Genomic DNA, 19,899 nt, shown 5'->3' on the forward strand with positions numbered 1-19,899 from the left:
TAATGGACTGAGACACCCAGGCACCAGTTCAACTCTATTCTATTACAATCCTATTTACTGGGCTATAATGTGATCACACTGCTGATTTGCTCTTTGATCCCATTTTATTTGGTTATTCTGAGTTACCATCAATGCTGATTTCTTTCTCTCTTATTGTTAATACTTTAGAACTACTTGCCTATTTGCCTTACACTCCTTTCTGTATTTTATAATTTTCCTTTTCGCTGACCTGAACAAATTACATATACATATACACTTAAAAATTGACAGAAACAAAATAACCATGTATCTTGGCACTTACCTTTTGAAATGATTAATAAGTAAATGAAAATTTGATAAATACAAGATATCCTTATTATGTCTTATTTGTAATTACAGCTGTATTTTGGTCACATTACATTAACATTTTTCTTTGGACTTTGTTAAGAACTCCTGTCATTTCACAGAGTGCTGATACAATAAACCATAATGTAATTATTGCTATTAACTTTTTTTTTTTTTTTGGCTACTTCTCTTTGGTGCTCAACTTGTTAAAACATCATTCCTTTCCATTTTCATGTGGTACTTTATCCTTTCCACATTTTCCCTAGTCTACATACAAGTTTTTGGGTTTTTTTCCCCCCAAATACAAGAGAATGTTCCACCCACCATCTTGTTTACTGTTGCAGTGAACCCTGAAATTAGCTTCCAATAATGGAATCCTTTTTCCATTTAGTGGTGAAGAATTCTAATTAATAAATGTAAAAGGAATGAGGAAGATAGGAAAATACTGTAATAATAGTAATAATTGCATACAAAATTCGTTGATGGATACTAAAACATAAAGGCAAAAGTTTAAAGAGAAACAAGCCATTAGAATTACATCAAAGTGTCTATCCCAAATATATATATATTGGAATATATATATATATGGGATATATTACAAGGAGAAAACATTCCATATACCACCTTTTTGAAATGACCACCAGTAGTAAGACATGGGCATATATACTACCCAGAGTAAGGCACTAAGAAGGGCTTACCGTGGGAGTAGTAGTCTGACTTAAGTAAGAAAAAAAAAAGACCCGCTGGAGCAAGTGAGAGCCAGACGGGCACTGGGTGACTCTGTGCCCCACTGAGGAAAGTAAACACGGGCAAAGGAGATCCTAAGAGGGAAAACATCATCATATGCATTCTTTGTGCCAACTTGCCAAGAGGAGCACAAAAAGAAGCACGCAAATGCTTCAGTCAGCTTCTCAAAGTTTTCTAAGAAGTGCGCAGAAAGGTGGAAGGGAAAGGAAAATTTGAAGAGATGGCAAAGGCGGACAAGGCCTGTTATGAAAGAGAAATGAAAACTTCTGTCCCCCTTCCAGGGGAAACAAGAAGTTCAAGGATTCCAATGCACCCAAGAGGCCTCCATCGGCCTTTTTCTTGTTTTGTTCTGAGGACCGCCCAGAAATAAAAGGAGAACATCCTGGCCTATCCGGTGGTGATGCTGCAAAGAAACTGAGAGAAATGTGGAATGACGCTGCTGCAGAGAACGAGCGGCCTTATGACAAGAAGCCTGCTAAGCTGAAGGAAAAACATGAAAAGGACATCGCTGCATACCGAGCTAAAGGAAAGCCTGATGTGGCAAAGAAGGGAGTTGTCCAGGCTGAAAAGAGCAAGAAAAAGAAGGAAGATGAGGAAGATGAAGAGGAGGAGGAGGGGGCAAATGAAGAAGATGATGATGATGAGTAAGGCGGCTCTAGCAGGTTTTTTGGTCTATAAAGCATTTAATCCCCTGTATACAACTCAGTCCTTTAAAAAAATTTTAACATAGGGCTGTGTAAGATTTGTTTTTAAACTGTACAGTGTCTTTTTTTGTATAGTTAACACACTACCGAATGTGTCTTTACATAGCCCTGTCCTGATGGTATTTTTAATAGTCACTAACCTTGCCTGGTACAGTGTGGAGGTTGTAAATCGGCATGGAAACTTTTTTTTTTTTTTAAAGATTTTATTTATTTATTTGACAGAGAGAAATCACAAGTAGGCAGAGAGGCAGGCAGAGAGAGAGGAGGAAGCAGGCTCCCTGCTGAGCAGAAAGCCCGATGTGGGGCTTGAACCCAGGACCTGGGATCATGACCTGAGCCGAAGGCAGCGGCTTAACCCACTGAGCCACCCAGGCGCCCCCCTCGGCATGGAAACTTAAAGCAGGTTCTTGCTGGCGCACAGCACAAATTAGTTATATATGGGGATGGTAGTTTTTCGTCTTCAGTTGTCTCTGATGCAGTGTCTACAAAATAATTATTGTTCTGTTAACTGAACACTACTTTAATTCCAAAAAAAAAAAAAAAAAAGTTGCAGCTGTTTTGTTGACATTCTGAATGCTTCTAAGTAAATACGATTTTTTTTTTAAGATTTTATTTATTTATTTGACAGAGATCACAGGTAGGCAGTGAGGCAGGCAGAGAGAGAGGAAGGGAAGCAGGCTCCCCGCTGAGCAGAGAGCTCGATGTGGGGCTCAATCCCAGGACCCTGAGATCACGACCTGAGCCAAAGGCAGAGGCTTAACCCACTGAGCCACCCAGGCGCCCCAAGAACAGAACTTAAAAAAAAAAAATACCGTTTGTGGGGCACCTGGGTGGCTCGGTGGGTTAAAGCCTCTGCCTTTGGCTTGGGTCGTGATCCCAGGGTCTTAGGATCAAGCCCCATATCGGGCTCTCTGCTCGGTGGGGAGCCTGCTTCCTCCTCTCTCTCTCTCTGCCTGCCTGCCTCTCTGCCTAATTGTGATCTCTGTCAAATAAATAAATAAAATCTTTAAAAAAAAATATTGTTGCAGTCAAAATGGGAGAATAGACTGGATTTACCTTCCTGCCCAAAGTAACACAGATAAAATACAAGCAGCAACTGTTTTCAGATACTGAACAATGGATAGCAGAAACACCTAACCAAGTGTAAACAAATGTGATATCTATATTTTTGACTCTACTTACTTCCTAGTAGATATTTCCACATCTCAGTACAGGAAGGAGGAATACAGGGGGAGCATCGTGATGCCAAGATGGAGATGAGAGTCCAGGGAGGCACAGAAAGCTAGTTTGCAGACCTGACTACTAGAGCAAGTCTTGATCAGTGCATGGAGGTAACCACCTGAAGCCAGCAAAAGAAATGCTTAGAAAAAGCACAGGTAGCCCTTGGGAGCTCACACAGCCAGGAACAGTTTGTGTCCCCGTCATCCAGAGCAATAAATTTCATGATATAAAGGGCACTGGTTAGATTACTTGAAAAGTTATTGCCTCAATAGAGAAGCAAGTTAGTACTAAAGGCTCTCTGGTCCCACCTAATCAAGTTTAAAGACAATCTTAATAGGATATATATGTTACCTGGTAAGGTTTTATTCCAGAACAAAGCTTCAATATATTTCTAGAACCATAAAAATACCAAGCACATAGAAAGCAAATTTTACGATGTGTGTCTGGTAGGAAATAAAACAGGAGTGTAAAATTGCGGGAATACATGAGTACAATAAGAAAAATCAATAGAAACATCCAGAAATGACAAAATGATTTTATATTTGATTTGCTAGATTTTATATCTGGCAATAGATACTGTCACTACAACCATCTATTTCATATGCCCAACAAGGAAGAAGAGATTATGTTAAGAAGTGGACAATATTTAAAAGACCTAAACAAAATTCTAGAGGTTAAAAAATATCTAAGATTGAAAAATACAGTCAACGAGATAGAGTAGACACTACGAAAAAACAATAAGCTTGAGAACACAGCATCAAAAACTACAAGTTGAAACAGAAAATCAGACTTTAAGTAAACTGGGTAACAAAACTATGGAATAATTGCAGTCAACCTCTTTATTGTAATCGGGGTCTCTGGAAGAGAGCAAATAGAATGAGCAGGACCGAAAAAGAAATTTAAAGAAATTTTCCAAATTTGGTGAAAACTATAAACCCGCACACCCAGGAAGTTCAACTCATCCAAGCAAATCACAGTAAAGCAATCACAACCAAACAGATTAAAATCAGTAATAACAAGAATCTTTTTTTTTTTTTTTTAAAGATTTTCTGTATATTTGACAGACAAGACGGGGGAGTAAGAGAGGGAGAAGCAGGCTCCCTGTGAGGCTTGATCCCAGGATCCCAGGATCATGACTTGAGCCAAAGGCAGACACAATGACTGAGTCACCCAAGTGCCCCCATAACAGAAGAATCTTAACATCAGGAGGAAAAAAAACCCAAAAATCCTATGTGCAAAAGAGTAAAGATAGCCCAAAACATTCTGAAGATGGAGTCAACATATTTTGCCCCATTCCTCCCCACTTATTAGACAAAGTCCATGAGGATAAGTACATGAAACAAACCTAAGAAGAATCTGAAATAGAACTGGGGGCAAACTGTTTATGGACTTTGGGACTCAAGGAACAACCCAGCCCAGTGGTAACTTCCTTGGAGGAGAGTTGGGTTTTGTTTTTTGGCTTCAGACCTGATTACCAGAGAACCCTGCAAATTGGTAAGGACACCAGATGTAAACAATTACCAAAAAAACAAATCACGCCCTAATAACAAAACAAAAAACATCCATGATATGCCTGTTTTCCTCAGACAAGGGTTGAAAAGGTGGCCTCCAGAACAAAAAGCCCTTTTGACGATGCCAACTCTGTGTTACCTGAATGGTACAAAGAGAAATGCTCCCTGTCTCGCACACCGTTCTGCACACCAACCAGGAGCACCACTCCCTTGCCAGTAAGTTATCTGTCAGCACTATCATCCCAGCCCAGGAATAAAGACACAATGTCCCGGGGCGCCTGGGTGGCTCAGTGGGTTAAGCCGCTGCCTTCGGCTCAGGTCATGATCCCAGGTCCTGGGTTCAAGTCCCACATGGGGCTTTCTGCTCAGCAGGGAGCCTGCTTCCTCCTCTCTCTCTGCCTGCCTCTCTGCCTACTTGTGATTTCTCTCTGTCAAATAAATAAATAAAATCTTTAAAAAAAAAAAAAAAAAAAAAAAAAAAAAAAAAAGACACAATGTCCCTTCTCCCCAACAATGGGTACACTGAGTTGCTGTATGAGCAGAAACCCGACTGCCAATCCTGGCACATCAATAATGTGGACCCTACAAAGATGTGAGTGGAACACTGACATCATAGCCCAGAAATAAAACCCACCTCATCTTCTCCTGATGGACAGGTGCACTGGGAAGGTGTGAGTGTGAGTAGGGCCTTGACTATCATTGTGACCTGGCACTTACTAGCTGGTGTTCCACCTTCTACTAGTTGACAGGCATCTAAAGAGGCAGTGTATAATCAGAAACTATCACTATTAACAGCAGGAACAAAGGCCTTTCCCCTTCCACCGAGTGGTGGCCTCCACAAACTGTGTGTGTGAATAGAGCCATGACTAAATTCCAGCTCATCTACGTAGAAACCAGAATGTCATAACACCAAATTACCAGAGTACAATCAAAACTTACTCATCCTAGCAAGAATGAGGAATATTCAACTTAAATGAGAAAAGACCACTAGGGGCGCCTGGGTAGCTCAGTGGGTTAACCCTCCGCCTTTGGCTCAGGTCATGGTCTCAGGGTCCTGGGATAGAGCCCCACATCCTGCTCTCTGCTCAGCGGGGAGCCTGCTTCCTCCTCTCTCTCTGCCAGCCTCTCTGCCTACTTGTGATCTCTCTCTGTCAAATAAATAAATAAAAATCTTTAAAAAAAAAAAAAACCACCAAAAAACACTAACAAGATGTACAAAGATGTTAGAATTATCTTACAAGTATTTTAAAGCTACTATCATAAAACTGCTTCAGTGACTAAGAATGCACCTAAAAACATAGTTACAAAATACATGAAGTAACAACTGACAATTTAACAGTACTAAGAACATTCAAACCACTTTCAGTAATGGCTAGAAGAACTAGGAAGATGTTCAACAAAAAGCAGAAGACATGAACAAGACTATAAACTGCCCAGATCAAAGACCTCAATAAAAATGCTAATTTAGAATAGCAAAATACACATTCTTCTCAAGTATACAACACATTCTCCAGGATAGAATACATCTTAGAACATGTCTTAGGCCATGTCTCAATAAGTTTACAGAAATTAAAATCACACAAAGTATATTCTAATGAATTAGAAGTCAATAACAAGGGGCACCTGGGTGGCTCAGTGGGTTAAGCAGCTGCCTTCGGCTCAGGTCATGATCTCGGGGTCCTGGGATCGAGTCCCGCATCGGGCTCTCTGCTCAGCGGGAAGCCTGCTTCCCTCTCTCTCTCTCTGCCTGCCTCTCCGTCTACTTGTGATCTCTCTCTGTCAAATAAATAAATAAAATCTTTAAAAAAAAAAAAAAGAAGTCAATAACAAGAATGTGAAAAAAATATTACAACTATGTGGAACGTATACAACTTACTTTTTAAAAAGATTTATTTATTTATGGGGCACCTGGGTGGCTCAGAGGGTTAGGCCTCTGCCTTCAGCTCAGATCATGTTAGACATCTATGGGTTCTGGGATCAAGCCCCACATCAGGCTCTCTGCTTAGCGGGAAACCTGCTTCCCCCTTTCTCTCTGCCTGCTGCTCTGCCTACTTGTGATCTCTCTGTGTCAAATAAATGAATAAAATCTTTAGAAAAATTATTTTAGAGAGCAGGTACTGGGGGAGGTGCAGAGGGAGAGTGAGACTCCCAAGCAAATTCCCACTGAGTGCGGAGCCAGAGCAGGGCTTGATCCCACAACCCTGAGATCATGACCTGGGGCAAAACCAAGAGTCAGATGCTTAACTGACTGAGCCACTTAGGTGCCCCTACAACTCACTCTTAACTAAAATGTCAAAGAAAAAATCATGAGGAAAATTAGAATACTTTCAGATGAATGAAAGTGAACATAAGAGATGCATATAAAGCATTGCATAAAGGTATATTTATACCTATAACTGCCAATATTTTTAAGAGATCTCAAAGGAATAACCTTACTTTGCACCTTAAGAAACTAAGGAGAAAAACTTGAAACAAAAGGAATTAAAGAAATAAATAATAGGTGAAAAATAAGTGAGAGAATAGGAAAAAAAAATAGAGAACACAAAATGAAACGATGTTTCTTTAAAAGACCAACAAAATTAGAAATGTTTATCTGAAATGATCATGAAAATAAAAAAGGAAAAGGTTAAAATTACTAAAATCCATAATGAAAAAGTACCTGACTACTGACATCACAGAAATTAGAAGTATTAAAAGAAAATGCTATGAAGGGGCGCCTGGGTGGCTCAGTGGGTTAAAGCCTCTGCCTTCGGGTCAGGTCATGATCCCAGGGTCCTGGGATCAAGCCCCATGTCGGGTTCTCTGCTCGGCAGGGAGCCTGCTTCCTTCTCTCTCCTGCCTACCTCTCTGCCTACTTGTGATCTCTGTCAAATAAATAAATAAAATCTTTTTAAAAAATTGCTATGAACAACTGTATGAAAGGAAATTAGATAACTTAGATTAAACAAAGTCTTATAAAGTCAAAATTAGCAAAACACACACAAAAAGAAAGATAACCTATGACTGTACCTGTTAAAGAAACTGAATCCCTTAAAACCTAAAACAGAAAGCATCAGGTGCAGATGATTTCTTCTGGTGAATTCTACCCACCATTTAAATAGGAAGTAATTACAATACTCTATAGTATCTTCCAGAAAATAGAACAAGAAAGAGTTCTTAAGTCATTTTATGAGGCTAACAATACCTTACTACCAAAATTTACTACCTAAAGACATTATAAGAAAGAAAATTACATAGTAATATCTCTCGTGAACATAAAAGCAAACATCTTCAACAAAACAATATAAATGTAACAATGTATAGAAGTATTATACAACACAATCAACGGAGATTTATCCTACACATGCAAAGCTATCTCAGCACTGCGAAATCAAGTAATGTGATTCATTACACATCAACAGGCTAAAGGAAGAAAAGTCGTATTATCATGTCAACAGATGTGGAAAAAGTATTCTTTTAAAAAGAGTCAGTACACATTTATGATTAAAAATCTGTCACAGCTGGGCGCCTGGGTGGCTCAGTGGGTTAAGCCACTGCCTTCGGCTCAGGTCATGATCTCAGGGTCCTGGGATCGAGGCCCACATCGGGCTCTCTGCTCAGCAGGGAGCCTGCTTCCCTCTCTCTCTCTCTGCCTGCCTCTCCATCTACTTGTGATCTCTCTCTGTCAAATAAATAAATAAAATCTTTAAAAAAAAAAAAAATCTGTCACAGCAAACTAGGAATAGAAGGAACTTACTTGTCTTGATAAGTACATCTACCAAAACCTATCCGTTCTCACCACTATTTTCAATACTGTGCTGGAAGTCCTAGCTAATGGAACAAGTCAAGAAAAATAACTAAAAGGAAGACAGATTTAAAAGGAAGAAATAAAACCATCTTTGTTTGCAGACAGCATGGTTGACGATGCAAAACTCCAAAAGAATCAACACAAAGAACTCCTGGAATTAATAAGTGATTATAGCCAAGGTTGCAGGCTACAAGGTTAACATACAAATGTCAAGTTCTTTTCTACATACAAGCAATGAGTATATAAAATTAAAATTAAAAACATAACCATTTAGCACATTAAAAAGTACAGAATAAATCTTAAAAAATATGTATGACAGAACTAAAAAACTGATGAAAGAAATCAAAGAACTAAATAAATGAAGCAATATTCCATATTCATAGGTAGGAACACTCAATATTGTTAAGATGACAGTTATTTCAAACTTGAGCTACAGAATCATTACTATATCGTCCAAATCTCAGCATGTTATTATGTAGATGTTGACTGATTCTGAAGTTCATATGGAAAGGCAAATGACCCAAACTAAGTCCACACTATACTGAAGATAAAGAAGTTGGAGCACTAACACTGATTTCATGATTTACTACAAGGATAAAGTAATCAAGACTATGTACTGTCAAAAGAACAGACAGATCAATGAAACAGAACAGAGTGCTCAGAAATAAATCCGTACAAATAGAGCCAACTGATCTTTTACGAAGGAACAAATACAATTCAATGAGGAAAGGTGTCATTCAACAAAAGCAGATGGAAAAACTGATATCCACATTAAGAACATGAATCTAGTGCTCGCTTCGGCAGCACATATACTAAAATTGGAACGATACAGAGAAGATTAGCATGGCCCCTGCGCAAGGATGACACGCAAATTCGTGAAGCGTTCCATATTAAAAAAAAAAAAAAAAAAAAAAAAAAAAAAAAAAAAAAGAACATGAATCTAGGGACAGACTTCAAATTTCTTAAAAAAACTCAAAATTCATTACAAACCTAAATGTATAGTGCAAAACTAAAGGACCTCTAGAAGATAAAACAGAGGAAAATCTAGGTAACTAGGTAGCTTGGGAATGATTTCTTAAGAAACCAAAAGCATAATCCATGAAAAATAAAACCTCTTAAGTCAGTTGTCATTAAAAATTTCTACTGTGCAAAAAAACATTTTTTTTTAAAGATTTTATTTATTTATTTGACAGAGAGAGAGAGAGAGCACAAGCAGGCAGAGAGGCAGGCAGAGAAAGAGGAGGAAGCAGGCTCCCCGCCGAGCAGAGAGCCCGATGTGGGGCTCGATCCCGGGACCGTGGGATCATGACCTGAGCCGAAGGCAGAGGCTTAACCCGCCACCCAGGCGCCCCGCAAAAAACACTCTTAAGAGAATAAAAAGACTAGCCACAGGGTAGGAGAAAATTATTTGGAAAATATATATATGATAAATGACTTGAATCTAAAATATACAAAGAACTCTTAGAACCTAACAGAAAGCAAACAATCCAAATGAAAAAAAAAGAAAAGATCTGAACAGACTGCTCTTGGAAGATTTACAGATAGCACAGGGTGCCTGCGTGGCTCAGACCTTAAAGTGGCTGCATTCCACTCAGGTCCTGATCCCAAGGTCCTAGGATGGAGCCCCGTGTGGGGCTCCCTGCTCAGCAGAGAGCCTGCTTCTCCTCTCTCTCTGCCTGCCACTCTGCCTACTTGTGCTCTCTATTTCTCCATCAAATAAATAAATAAAATATTTTAGAAGTATATACAGATAGCAAATAAGCTTACGCAAAGATGCTCACCATCTTAGCGCAATTAGGAAATTGCAAATTAAAATAATGAACTACCACTATACCCCTATCTAAATGGCAAAAATCCAAAATGCTGACAAAGATGTCTAGCAAAAGAACACTTATTCATTGCTGGTAGGAATGAAAAATGGAACCACCACTCTTCCAACCACCTTGGAAGAGAATCTGGCAGTTTTTCACAAAACTAAACTTACTCTTACCATATGAACTAGCAATCTTTCTCCTATATACTTACCCAAATAAGCAGAAAACTTATGTCCACAAAAATCCACACTTGGATGTTCACAGTATTCTTAATTTTCTCTAACTGAAAGCAACCAAGAGGTCCTTAAAAGGTCTTCAAAAGATGAAGACAAACTGCGATACATCTATACAGTGGATTTTTGTGCAGTGATTTAAAAAAAGAAATTAAGCTACTAAGTCACAAATACACATGGAGGAAGCTTAAATGCATACTGTGTAGTGAATGAATAAGTGCCTTTTTATTTTCTGTATTTCTGATTCTTTCATACCAGGAGATTTACGGACTCTGGAGAGTGTGTGTGTCTGGCTACCTGTGTCTCCTAGGGCAACCAATTCCTTACAGATAAAAAATTTAAAAATTCACCAGATAAAAATTTACCTGGGAGTATGCCTTTCACATGCAAACCAACCAACCAGAGCACAAACTTGAACCTCCTTTACTGGGCTCATACTCAGGGCCACTATTCCCTTGCCCTAATCACATACACTAGCACCTAGGGACAACACTTTGCCATAAAGCCTTCTGAGATTGTTCTACTAATCAATCCTAAGCCTGCTTACCCCATCCCACCCATTCCTTTCTGCAGAAATCACAGTATAGTCTCGTCCTTTTTTTCCCTTGTTCTACCTCAAAACAGAGGCTGGTGCTTCCCCATGTAAGCCTATGTTGCACACTGTACCTCCTGTAAGTATAAAAACAACTCCCTTCCTGACGGCCATCTCTGTGGCTGTGTCTTACCACAGCTGATTAAAACAAATCCTGGGACAATTTTTTATAAAGCCACTCTGAAGAGGATTCATACTGTATGGTTCCAACTACATGACACTGTGTAAAAACAGAACTGTAAAGACAACGAAATTATCAATGGATGCCTTGGAATAGGAGGGAGAGATGACCAGTTGGAGCACAGGGGATATTTAGGGCAGTAAAACTATTCTGTGTGATCTTCTAATGGAGTAACATGATGCTGTCTGACACATGACATTATGCATTTTATAAACGCATACAACTATACAACACTAAGAGTGATTCCAAATGTAAATTATGAGCCTCAATAATATATCAACATTGCTTCATTAATTATAATGAAAGTATCATACAACTATACAAGATACTAATTATAGGGGAAACTGAAAGAAGGGGGTCCACTTCTTCTAAAGGATAGTTCAAGTTCAGTGTTTCCTTGCTGATTTTCTATCTGGATGATCTATCCATGTTGAAAAAGAGGTAATGAAGTCCATTACTATTATTGTATTTCCATCTATTTCTCCAATCATATCTGCTATTCTTTTAATGCACTGAGAAGCTCCAATGTTAAAGCATATATATTTACAATTATTATGCCTTGATGAACTGACCTTCAGTTGATGTCAATTGATGAACTGACCTTCTCTTGTTAAAGCTTTCCACTTAAAGTATATTTTTTCTAATATAAGTACAGTTACCCTATATTTTGGTTTTCACTTGCATGGAACATCTTCCACCCCTTCACTTTTATCCTATATAGGGGGTATAGCTCAGTTGTAGAGCATTTGACTGCACTTTTATCCTATATATGTCCTTAATACTGAGATGAGTCTCTCATAAGCAGCATATAATTAGGTCTTATTCTTACAATCTTTCAGCAACACTATGCCTTCAATTTGAGAATTTAATTCACTTATATTTAAAGTAATTATTGATTAGGTAAGGTCTTATTGTCATTTTATTGTTTTCTGGCTGTTTGTAGTACCCTTGTTCCTTTCTTCCTTTTTGGCAGTGTTCCTTTGTGAATTGACAATTTTCTGTGGTGCTATGCTTTGACTCCCTTCACTTTATCTTTTCTGTATCTACTATTGGTTTTGCTGTTTGGTTACCACGAGGTTTACATAAACCAACTTACAGATATAATAGTTTCTTTTACACTGATAAATCAATTTAGAATGCATACAAACTCTACTCTTTTTTTTAAGATTTTTTATTTATTTGACAGAGATCACAAGTAGGCAGAGAGGCAGGCAGAGAGAGAGGAAGAAGTAGGCTCCCTGCTGAGCAGAGAGCCCGATGCGGGGCTCGATCCCCGGACCCCAGGATCATGACCTGAGCCGAAGGCAGAGGCTTTAACCCACTGAGCCACCCAGGTGCCCCAAGAGAGAGAGAAGCAGGCCTCCCGCTGAGCAGAGAGCCTGATATGGGGCTTGATCCCAGGACCCTGGGATCATGACCTGAGCTGAAGGCAGAGGCTTAACCCACTGAGCCACGCAGGCACCCCCAAACTCTACTCTTTTATCCCCATGCACACATTTCATTTTTCGTGTCATCCTTTGTGCATGGGCCATTATAATCTTCTCTGAATCATGCCAATTTTTAAGTATAAATGTTGCAAAAGTGAGCACACACATTTCATTTTTCAGGTCACCATTTACCATTTTTTAATGTGCATCCATTAACAAATGATTGTAGCCATGGTTATTTTTTAATACTTTTGTTCTTTAACAGTTATACTAAAAACTAATGATTATAACAGCACCATATTACAATATTCAAGTAATGGAATTTGAGTGTATATGTACTTATACTAATGTGTTTTACATTTTCATAGTTTTTCATATTATTAGTGCCATTTTATTTAAGCTTGAGTAACTCCTTCTAGCATTGCTTGTAAGGCAGGTGAAGTGGTAATGAACTCCCTCAGCTGTTCATCTGGGAAAGTCTCTCTCTTCCATTTCTGAAGCAAAGCTTGGCTAGAGAACATATTCTTATTGGCAGCTTATTTCTTTCAGCACTAGAACATATACGCCCGCTCTTTCCTGGCCTACAAGGTTAAATCCACTGATAGCCTCATGTATGTTTCCTTGTAGATGAGGGCTTTTTTTTGTCTTCCTGCTTTAAAATTTTCTTTGTCTTTGTTATTAGACCTTTTTACTATAATGCATCTTAGAGAAGATCTCTTTGGGTTAAATCTAGGGACCTATGAGCTTCCTAAACGTGACTGTCCAAATTGTTCCTCAGATTTGGGGAGTTCTCAGTCATTATTTCTCTAAATAAGCTTTCTGTCCCTTTCTCCATCTCTTCTCCTTCCAGGAGTCCACTAGATATATAAATTGCTTTTCTTCATGGTCTCCCTTAATTCATATAGGCTTTCTTAACCATTTTAATTTCTTTATTTGTTCTTCTTTAACTAAATGGTTTGTAATGGCCTGTCTTCGAGTTTACAGTTTATCTCCTTTGGTTGGTCAAGTCTACTGGTGATCTCTGTATTTCACTTTTTATTACTTAATTGTATTCTTAAGTTCCAGTATTTCTCTCTGGTTCTTTTCTTATTTCTAACTCTGTGAAGTAAGTGTCATTTTGTTTGCATATCATTTTATTAATTTCATTGCACTCTATCAGTATTTTCTTGCAGTTTCCTCCTTGCATGTATTTTGAATTCTTCATCAGGGAAAACATAGATCTCTAATTCTTTAGAATCAGATTCTGGAAAATTGTATTCCTTGGTGGGGGGATCATGTTTCCTTGATTTTTCAGAAGATGTACTCAGAAGACTTACATTGCTTGGTGGGGAGAGACAAAAGAGTCACTGGAGAGAGTGGTGAGTGGATAGAGGAGGAGCAATGGAAATGTTTGAGAACTGACTGGTGTGCTGCTGAATGAAAAGAAAAGTCCTAAATGTTATTCAAAATCCAGATGCATAAAAGAAAAAATTTTAATTTCATCGTGAAGTCACGATGAAAATGGGCATAGCCTTAGAAACAGTCTAAAAAATTCCCCAAAAGACAAGCCTAGGGCTACATGGCTTCTTTGGTGAGATGTTTGTTTGTTTTAATAATACTAGTTCTTCACAATCTCCTTCAGAAAATAAAGGAGGGAATATTTCTCAATTCATTCAATGAAGCCAGTATTGCCCCAGGATTAAAACTAGAAAAAGTTACCATAAAAGTGAGAGACCAAAATACCCAGGAACATAGAGGTACAAATCTTTAAACAAACAAACAAACAAACAAATGGTGCAAACCAGGAGACCCTGGCTGGCTCAGTCAATAGAGCATGCAACTTTTTATCTCAGGGTCATGAGTGAGTTCTAGCCCCATGTTGGGCACAGAGGTCACTAAAGAAAAAGAAGAAAAAAAAGAAAAAAAAGCAAATCAGGGGCACCCGCTGGCTCAGTCAGTGAAGCATGTGACTTGATCTTGGTGTCATTAGTGCAAGCAAGATAGAGTTTACTTAAAAAAAAAAACTGCAAACCATATTTAGCAACTAACAAAAAAGATTATAAAACATGACCAAAGGGATTTATCCCAAGAATGCAAGACTGGTTTATAGCTAAAGGCCAATTAATATAATATTCTTTATTAAAAGAACAAAGGACAAAAATCTCATGATGATGTTTTATCATAAATGATAAAAAAGCACTTAACAAACATTTGAGATTTTTATTTTTTTATTTTTTTTTAAACATTTTATTTATTTGACAGACAGAGATCACAAGTAGGCAGAGAGGCAGGCAGAGAGAGAGGAGGAAGCAAGCTCTCCACGGAGCAGAGAGCCCGATGCGGGGCTCGATCCCAGGACCCTGGGATCATGACCTGAGCCGAAGGCAGAGACTTTAACCCACTGAGCCACCCAGGTGCCCCACATTTGAGATTTTTAAAAAATATTCAACAATGGGAGATTAGAAGAGAACTTCCTTATCGTGATAAAGAGCGTTTACAAAAGATTCTACAGTTAACATTATTCCTAACAGTGAAATGTTGAATTCTTTATCCCTAAGATAAGGAGTAAGACAAAGATTCCTGACTCTACACTATTCATTTATCTTCTACAGTATTTTCTATCCAATGTTAAAAGACAACAAGATATGAAAGGATTATAAACTGAAACACACACACAAATGGTGTTTATTTGTAAATGACATAACTATGTATATAAAACAGGGATTAGAGAACTACAGTCTGCGGTTTGCCTACAAAATACAAAGAGTACGTAAATTTGTAAATAAAGTACTGATTCACACCCCTGCCCATTCATTTATGTAGTATTGCTGAATAATGCTTTCATGTCAGAGTCGAACAACTGTGCTGACTCCTGCACAGTTGAAAAGCTGTGTGTAACTATGGACTCTCTCCAAACTAATACTAATAACCTACTGTTGACCGGAAGACTTACTGATAAGATGCAATTGATTAACACGTTTGGTATGTTTTATATATAAAATGTACTGTATTCTTACAATAAAGTAAGCTAGAGAAAAAATGTTATTGAGAAAATCATAAGAGAAAATACATTTACAGTACTGTACAGTATTTATTGGGGGGGAGGAATATAAGTGTACCCATGAAGGTTAAAACATTTTGTTCAAGGGTCAACTGTACTTGCAAAGGATACCACATGGCCACAGTCTTGAGATCATCACTATTTGATCTTTTAAGAAAAAGTCTGACAATTGGATGCAGAAAATACAAAGCGACTTACAAAATATTATAAGGCTAAATATTACAAAATTGATAAGCAGGTTTGGGAAGGTCACTGATACAAAGCTAATACACAAAAGTCAATGCTATTTCTATACACTATATGCAGACTATGAAAATGAAAACACTAATAAAACACTGATTTACAACATAATGAAAAAAAATACACCTAGAAATAAATTTAACAACCTAGACCTGGGGATCGGGGTGGCTCAGTAGGTTGAGCATCTGCCTTCAGGTCATGACCTCAGGGTCCTGGGATTAGAGCACCACATCAGGCTCCCTGCTCAGTGGGGAGTCTACTTCTCCTTCTGACCCTTCCCCCCACTCTTATACTCTCTCTCAAATAAATAAAATTAAAAAAAAAAATAGTATAAGACTGTACAAGAAAAGCCAAAAAAGGATGTTGAGAGAAAATAAGGATCCAAATAAGTGGAGGGATAGTAGACTCAATATTGTTAAGAAGGCATTTCGACCCAAATTGATATACGGATTCAATAAAAATTCCAGTAAAATCCCAGCAGTCTTTCTTGTAAAAAATGACAAAAGAATCCTAAATTTTATGGGGAAATATAAAGAACCTATAATAGCCAAACACTTTTTTTTTTTTAAAGATTTTATTTATTTATTTGACAGAGATCACAAGTAGGCAGAGAGGCAGGGAGAGAGGGGGGGGGAAGCAGGCCCCCCGCTGAGCAGAGAGCCCGATGCGGGGCCCGATTCCAGGACCCTGGGACCATGACCCGAGCAGAAGGCAGAGGCTTAACCCACTGAGCCACCCAGGCGCCCCAATAGCCAAACACTTTTGAAAGCTAATAGAGAACCTACACTACAAGATTTCAAAATTATAAACTACGGTAATTCAGATAGTCTGGTATTGGCATAAGGACTGCCATATATCTCAATGAAATAGAAAGTTCAAAAAGAAATCCTTGTATTTATGGTAAACTGATTCTTTTTTTCTTTTTAAGATTTTATTTATTTGAAACAGAGAGAGAGGTCACAAGTAGGCAGAGCAGCGGGCAGAGATAGAGGGGGAAGCAGGCTCCCTGCTGAGCAGAGAGCCTGATGTGGGGCTCCATCGCAGGACCCGGAGATCACGACCTGAGACGAAGGCAGAGGCTTAAACCACTGAGCCACCCAGGCGCCCTGGTAAACTGATTCTTAACAAATGTGCCAATGTAACTTAATGGGGAAAGTCTAGTCTTTTTAAAAACTTGTACTCCTACATTTACACATCCACATACAAAAAGAAAAAGAACTAAGATCCATGCCTAATATGATATGTAATAAAACTTAAATAAAATGGATCACTACAAAAGTATAAGAGCCAAAACAATAGAAATCTTCTAAGGAAACACAGGACAAAATCTTTGTGACTTGGGATTGAGCAAAAATTTCTTAGTTTGACATCAAAAACAAACATTAAATGAAAAAAATTCCTAAATTGTACTTCATTATAACTCGAAAACCTTGCTATGCAAAAGACATTTTTAAGAAAATGAAAACACAGGGGCGCCTGGGTGGCTCAGTGGGTTAAGCCTCTGCCTTTTGCTCTGGTCATGATCTCGGGGTCCTGGGGCTCTCTGCTCAGCAGGGAGCCTACTTCCTTCTCTTTCTCTCTCTGCCTACCTGTCTGCCTACTTGTGATCTCTATCTGTCAAATAAATAAATAAATATCTTTAAAAAAAAAAAAAAAGAAAAGAAAATGAAAACACATTCCAAAAAAATTACACTGGGAGAAAATATTTACAAATTATAAATCTGATAAAGGACTTCTAACAAACATATAAAAGACTCTTATAACTTAGTACTCAATATTAGGAAGGCAAATAACTCAGTTATAAAAATTAGCAAAAGCTGGGGTGCCTGGGTGGCTCAGTGGGTTAAAGCCTCTGTCTTCAGCTCAGGTCATGATCCCAGAGTCCTGGGATTGAGCCCAGCATCAGGTGCCCTGCTCAGCGGGGAGCCTGTTTTCCCCTCCCCCTCTGCCTGCCTCTCTGCCTACTTGTGATCTCTGTCAAATAAATATATAAAATCTTTAAAAAAAAAATCATAAACAGCCCAACAATGAAAACAGCCCAAATACTTATTAAGTGGAGAATGGATAAACAACATGGGGTAAAACTATATAATGGAATACAATTCAGGAATAAAAAGGAACTACTGATTAGTGATACAACACAGATTTACCTCAAAAACATTATGCTAAGTTGAAGAAACCAAACAAAAGAAGAATATACATTACATTTTCATATACATCAAATTTCTAGAAGAGGGAAATCTACACATATACAATGCACTTCAGGTACTGCCTCTGTGAGAGTGTGAGCAAGGATTGACTGTAAACAGCACATGGATCTTTTTAGGATAATAAAAACATTTTAAAATCCAATTATGGTAATGGTTACACAACTAATAAATTTACTAAAAATGACTGAAATGGTGTGCTTGTGTGTCTCAGTCAGTTAATCATCTGCCTTTCGCTCAGGTCATGATCCTGGAGTCCCAGGATCAAGCCCTGCATCAGGCTCCCCGATTGGGGGGGGGGCAGTCTGTTTCTCCCTCTGATCTTCCTCTCCCACCATATGTTCTGTCTCTCTCAATAAATAAAATCTTTAAAATAAAATAAAGCTCCATTGTTATTTTTAATTTTTTTTAAGATTTTATTTATTTGACAGGGAGATCACAAGTAGGCAGAGAGGCAGGCAGAGAGCAAGGGAGAAGCAGGCCTCCCACTGAGCAGAGAGCCCCATAGGGGCTCGATCCCAGGACCCTGAGATCATGACCTGAGGCGAAGGAAGAGGCTTTAACCCACTGAGCCACCCAGGTGCCCCTAAGGGTTCATTTTTTTTTTTTTTTAAGATTTTATTTATTCATTTGACAGAGAGAGATCACAAGCAGGCAGAGAGGCAGGCAGAGAGAGAGGAGGAAGCAGGCTCCCTGCTGAGCAGAGAGCCCGACGCGGGGCTCGATCCCAGGACCCTGAGATCATGACCCGAGCCGAAGGCAGCGGCTTAACCCACTGAGCCACCCAGGCGCCCCTAAGGGTTCATTTTAATGTTGACGCATATTACTGAACTGCCCTTCAGAAAGCATATACCAATTAACATGAACACCAGTAATGTATGAAAATATTTTCCCTCACCTTGACAAATCTAGTTGATACTAAACTTTTGCTAGGTAAAAATTTAATTAACATTTTATCCTTATCAGTGAGGATATCTTTTCACAATTTTATGGACTAAGTTGTTTTGCCAAAATTCACATGTTAAAGCCCTAACACCAAAATAACTGTATTTGGAGACCAAGCCTTAAAGGGTTAATTAAAGTTAAATAATTCAAAAGGGTAATGTCCATAAAAAAGTAGTAAGAGACACCAAACCCCACTCTGCTCTGAGAATGCAAATAATATATATGGTATATGTATATAATATAGACCATGTGAAGACACAGAGAGAAGGCAGTCAAAAGAGTTCTGGGGGCTCTAGTCTGTGATGGCAAAATAGGAGGCTCCTGAAACAATAACCTCTGGAAGAAATCCAGAAACCAGCTGAGCAATTCCTATACATCAGATTGACAAGAAAATCACACACTGGAAGTAAGGGTCTCAGCACACACAACTACTGGGAGCCACAGTGAACAACAACAAAAACGCTACATGAATAATCAAAAAGGTTTGGAAGATCCGAGAGCTGAAGCAGGATTCAACAGTAAGTTTCATCTCTTCAGTGAGGCCTCTCCTTTAAAACTGGGAGAGGTAACTGTTTTATCTAATGCAAAGAAACTAATAAGGTAAAAGAAAAATGAAGAAAACAAAAGAATATGATTCAAAATAAAGAAGATAAAACCCGATTAAAAGAACTCAATGTAACAGAAATAACCTATTTATCTCACTAAAAGATAAAAGTAATGGTCATAAAGATGCTCAGTAAGATTAGGAGATGATACATGAGCAGAGTGAGAGTTTCAGAGGCGCCTGGGTGGCTCAGTGGGTTAAGCCTCTGCTTTCACTCAGGTCATGATCTCAGGGTCCTGGGATCAAGCCCCCATTGGGCGCTCTGCTCAGCGGGGAACCTGCTTCCCCAGCCTCCTCTCTCTGACTGCCTCTCTGCCTGCTT

The 19,899-nt window shown here is 38.6% G+C and overlaps 1 protein-coding gene, 2 non-coding genes and 1 pseudogene across 3 annotated transcripts in view; 3 read left to right on the forward strand and 1 right to left on the reverse strand.

Moving 5' to 3' along the window:
- The window catches only part of ZNF260 (zinc finger protein 260), a 120,108-nt gene that overhangs the window by 62,185 nt on the left and 38,024 nt on the right, over nt 1-19,899 (forward strand). The gene's annotated exons all lie outside the window — the stretch shown is intronic.
- On the forward strand, nt 978-2,034 carry LOC125089466 (high mobility group protein B1-like; annotated as a pseudogene).
- On the forward strand, nt 9,083-9,189 carry LOC125090115 (U6 spliceosomal RNA). The gene has a single exon (XR_007124200.1). It is a non-coding gene; the product is annotated as a U6 spliceosomal RNA (small nuclear RNA).
- Nucleotides 12,595-12,703, reverse strand: LOC125090057 (U6 spliceosomal RNA). The gene has a single exon (XR_007124165.1). It is a non-coding gene; the product is annotated as a U6 spliceosomal RNA (small nuclear RNA).

The sequence above is a fragment of the Lutra lutra genome, chromosome 17 (assembly GCF_902655055.1).
Source record: "Lutra lutra chromosome 17, mLutLut1.2, whole genome shotgun sequence".
Classification (NCBI taxonomy): Eukaryota; Metazoa; Chordata; class Mammalia; order Carnivora; family Mustelidae; genus Lutra; species Lutra lutra.